This window comes from Dermacentor andersoni, chromosome 1, assembly GCF_023375885.2.
Source record: "Dermacentor andersoni chromosome 1, qqDerAnde1_hic_scaffold, whole genome shotgun sequence".
Classification (NCBI taxonomy): Eukaryota; Metazoa; Arthropoda; class Arachnida; order Ixodida; family Ixodidae; genus Dermacentor; species Dermacentor andersoni.
The window spans coordinates 307943876-307948208 of record NC_092814.1 but is presented as its reverse complement, the minus strand read 5'-3'; the positions used below and the strand labels follow the sequence as shown (position 1 = coordinate 307948208).

The 4333-nt window shown below is 49.8% G+C and overlaps 3 non-coding genes across 3 annotated transcripts; all 3 read left to right on the top strand.

Moving 5' to 3' along the window:
- The first annotated feature begins 1171 nt into the window (after positions 1–1171).
- On the top strand, positions 1172–1253 carry TRNAS-UGA (transfer RNA serine (anticodon UGA)). The gene has a single exon. It is a non-coding gene; the product is annotated as a tRNA-Ser (tRNA).
- A 70-nt stretch (positions 1254–1323) lies between these two features.
- TRNAS-UGA (transfer RNA serine (anticodon UGA)) lies at positions 1324–1405 on the top strand. The gene has a single exon. It is a non-coding gene; the product is annotated as a tRNA-Ser (tRNA).
- Positions 1406–1480: 75 nt separating this feature from the next.
- On the top strand, positions 1481–1562 carry TRNAS-UGA (transfer RNA serine (anticodon UGA)). The gene has a single exon. It is a non-coding gene; the product is annotated as a tRNA-Ser (tRNA).
- The last annotated feature ends 2771 nt before the right edge of the window (positions 1563–4333 follow it).

The following is a 4333-nucleotide window of genomic DNA, read 5'->3' as shown; positions in this document are numbered from 1 at the left end:
GGATACTAGCCGTGTTTATATGGGGATCAACATGGGAACGTACAAGCCGTGCAAATTTATTCCACTCAGTAAAAAGTGGCGGACTGGGCTTGGCGAATTTGTTTTTAAATCAGGTCGTGTGCTGATGTCTCTCTGTGCAGGACCAAAGCGATGTTTTCCTGTGTAGTGTGATTTAAATGCGATTGTGTGACGTTATGCCGGTGTTCATTGTGTCTTCTGATCGGGTTAATGGGTCGAAAGTACGTGGCTTCGTGCGAGTAGTCGTCTGCTTTTACCAGTTCCTCGCAGCACGGTTCTCATTCGAGTATCTAAGCAACGTCACTCGAAAGAAACTGTATAAAGATGTTGGTGATGTGTCTATGCCAGAACCATTGTACCGCACCATGTTTTAAGCAGGAGCTGGCAAAGACGTAATGAAAAGGGTGAAGCAGATGCCAGTACGGTCTACGGTGAAAACGTTTTTCTTTTACTTGCCCACCGGAACTCTGCCCGCGAAACCGTAGTTAGAGCAAAAGGGTATCTTCGTGCGTTGGGCGATAAGCTGCTTATTGTGCAAGCAACCGGAAACTATCGACCATTTCCTTGATTGTCTAGATGCCACCTTCTTATGGGACATATTGCAGCGTACTTTCAACAAAAATATTTACCGATTACCCAATATGGCATCCGCTTCCTCCCTACCGCAAATGATGAAGGGGTGCCGTACGACATGTTTATGGCTCTGCCTTCATAGCACATGGGAAACAAGAATGGCAGTGCACCATGCAGATATGAACCCCAGCCTGCCAGGTAGTACTTCAAAGAAGGTATCGCGTTTATTCGTGCGATATATAAAGCGCAGAATGATTCATCAGAATGGATGCCTGTATTAGATTCTCTTGTAAACCTGAAGCAATTCTAATTACCCACGTTTCCCGAAAGCGGACAAGCGCTTTTAATTACTGAATACAGCATGTGTTTGTGATTGTATTCCATTGCTTTGTTTCAATCCTGAGGAAAGTAAAAAAAATTAATACAGGCCTGCCCGAGTGGTTGAGGCGGTGGACTCGACATCCATTGCGTTGTACCCGCGTAGGCTCGAATCCTGCCGACTGCGCGTATTGCTTTTCTTTTATCTTGTATCGACATTATCAGCAAACTGAGCAGCGAAGGGAACGTGCGTTTCGTAATTGCAGTCGTGGGCGAGTGGTTAAGACGATGGACTTGAAATCCATTGGGTTGTACCCGCGTAGGTTGGAATCCTACCGACAGCGTGCACTGGTTTTGTTTTGCTTCGACATAATTAGAAAACTGAACAGCGGAGGGCCAGCGGGCTTCGTACTTGCAGTCGTGGCCGAGTGGTTAAGGCGGTGGACTTGAAATCCATTGGAATGTACCCGCGTATGTTCGAATTCTACCGACTGCGTGCACTGGTATTCCTTTCTTTTGTTTCTACCTAATTAGGCAACTGAGCAGCGGAGGGCCAGCGGGCTTTGTACTAGCAATTGTGGCCGAGTGGTTAAGACGATGGAATTGAAATCCATTGGGCTGTACCCGCCTAGGTTCGAGTCCTACCAACTGCGTGCACTGGTTTCGTTTCGACATAATTAGGAAACTGAGCAGTGGAGGGACAGCGTGTTTTACACTTGCAGACGTGGCCGAGTGGTTAAGACGATGGAGTTAAAAGCTATTCTGTTGTACCTGCGTAGGCTCGCATCCTGTTGACTGCGTGCATTGGTGTCCGTTTCTTTTTCATGGGCACACTCAGAAACCTGAGGGGTGGAGGGACCGCGCACTTTGCCCTTGCGGTCGTTACCACAATCTGCTTCTGGCTTCTGAGCTGAACGGATCGTGGGATCATGGGCTCTAGTGGAGCGTAATATGCGGCTTTTCGCTGCGGAAAGAAGCTTTTGACTGAGCAAGATAAGGGCCACTGGATTATTTAGCTCGACTACCAGCAGGACGCATCATTCTAAGTACGGTGTTTCTGCACGGCGATGCTCGGGCTCCCCGGTTCCCCGTAGAAGATTTTCGGGAAGCTGTTGGCATGCTCTAGGGCGTCGTAACCCTTGGAGCGTGCGAAATCAATGATGTGTGGTCGGTGATGATGAACACATCTGAGGCTGCTAAAAAGCTGCCTGCGTTGAAGGAGCTGCAGGTCAATTAGCGTCACTGCCTGGTCATCGATGCGAAGGAACAACAGGTGAAGATTCGTCTCTACTGGCTTCTGCATGGGGGGAAGATGACGACGTAAAGACAGCGCTGGCCTCCTTTGCTAAAGTGACGGAAGTAACCCGCGAGCGCTGGCGAGTGGATGGCGTTTCCGACAAGGGCTCAACGACCCGAGTAGTGCTACTCCAGCTCAGGACTTGGATGAAGTTTGACGACCTGTTCCACCTACCAGTTCCGCGTCGCCGGCAAGCTGGCACTGGTGGTAGCCCTGGGTCGCCTAGTGCAGCGTCTGCGCTGTTGGGGCTCTGGCCACGTTCGACGAGAATGTAAGATTCCCCGTTGCTCCAAGTGCAAGCTTTTCAGCCACGACGACGTGGAGTGCGTACGCTCTTACGCAGTAGCCGGGTGGGTTCGGCGAAGAACGAGCCGTCGACATTAGACCATACTATGGATGTTGGATGTTACCGAGGCGAAGGACGCGGCGAAGGGAGCTGGAAGCGGCAACGCGGCGGCAGAAGCGAGAGGCTGGACCACCTCGACTAAAGAAAGACGGAATAAAGTCCCATCCCCGCAAGGAGGCAGCAGCAACACTCCAGAGCGTGACGGAGGCTCCGGATGGAAACGAAAGCCCCCAGCTGGCTACTAACGCTACGCAGGCAGCGGAAGACAACACAACCGCTACTAACGCCTGCGTCGAAAGGTGTCTCGGCCCCTGTCAAGAGGTCCCTGCAGCAGAATGATAAAGTCGAGCGCAAAGGCCTATGGTGACTCTGAGGCCCCGCTCGCTAAGACGCCTTTCAGAAGGCGCTCGACCCTCAAGCCTGAGCCGAACCTGGAGGCCGACCGTAGGCTCGCTACGAAGCCGACCCCAGTCGAACCTCAGCGACAGCCACCGGATGGCCACGGAGGCGTCTAGAGGACAACTAGACGTTAAGGTGAGCACCATGCTCCGGGGCTCCTTCCCTCCTTTTAATATCAATAATGACTACTAATCCGTCGCTTAGCCTCGCACCACTAAACTAAACGTTCGAGATCTGGGCGCCAAAAGGAAACAGTCAAGTGTATCAACTACTAGTGGACCACGACCTCGACGTATCAGCCGTGCAAGAAACCAGTCTAGATGGCGAGGAGAAGACCGGGAGCATGTTGCAAAGGTTCACATGCAAGTACCACACCGTAGTGAGCCACGCCTTAGGGACGTCTTCCGGGTGTATATTGTTCAAGCTCCCAAGATTTGTCATTGAAGGTTACTTTGCGTGCACTCCTGGCCGACTTGTCGTCTTTGACCAGCTATTGCTATGTTCAATGGCGCGTGTTGTGCGCTTATGCGCCTAATACAGTGGAAGAGAGTAGAAATTTCGTTTATAACTTAAAGCATCACCTTTCAATGACAAAATGATAGCCTTTGTTGATGACTTCAATTGCATATTGAGCGCCCAGGATATGCTTACGCGACGCTTAGTGTATGAGCAAAGCAGCTATATCCTGGCGCAGATTCTACGCAAATTCTAATTAGAGGACATCGCTGAGTGTTTTCGGGGTGACCGTGATGTGAGCTATATTCATTTCCAGGGCACAGGTCACGCATGATTGGGCCGTGTGTATCTGTCGTATGATTAAGTATAAAAATGCTCTTGTTATGCACTGACTGCAAGATCTTTCGCTGACCACTGCCTGGTAAAATGCAGGGTGGGCCATAAGAAAGAACGAAACAAATTTGTGTGGGAACTGTGGAAAATGAATGCTGAGCGGCTATGGGATGACACTTTTAACGAAAAGGTAGTGGCTGCTGTGAATACTTTTGGAAAAGATAGTTCTATCAAGTTTGGCAAAGAATGGGGGTTGCTGAAGCAGACTGTTAAAATGAAGGCAATCGAGAAGAGTGGTTTAGTGCGATATCAATAGAAGGAAACAGAAAAGGCTTTAAAAGCAACGCTGGAAAATTTTCTGACGATCGAATGCATGCAACAGGGCGTTTATAAAGAAGATATTGGCGATGTTAAGAAGAAACTCGAGGCGTTTGACGAAGAGCGCTATGGAGGTGCGCGTGAGAGCAATAAGACTAAAATGCGGGGAAATACCTACGAAAAAAGCACTTGGACTGGAAAAAAAGCACTCCAGACGCAAGCAGGTCGAAGCCATCGAACACGACGGGCTGGTAATAACCGATACCAATAATATA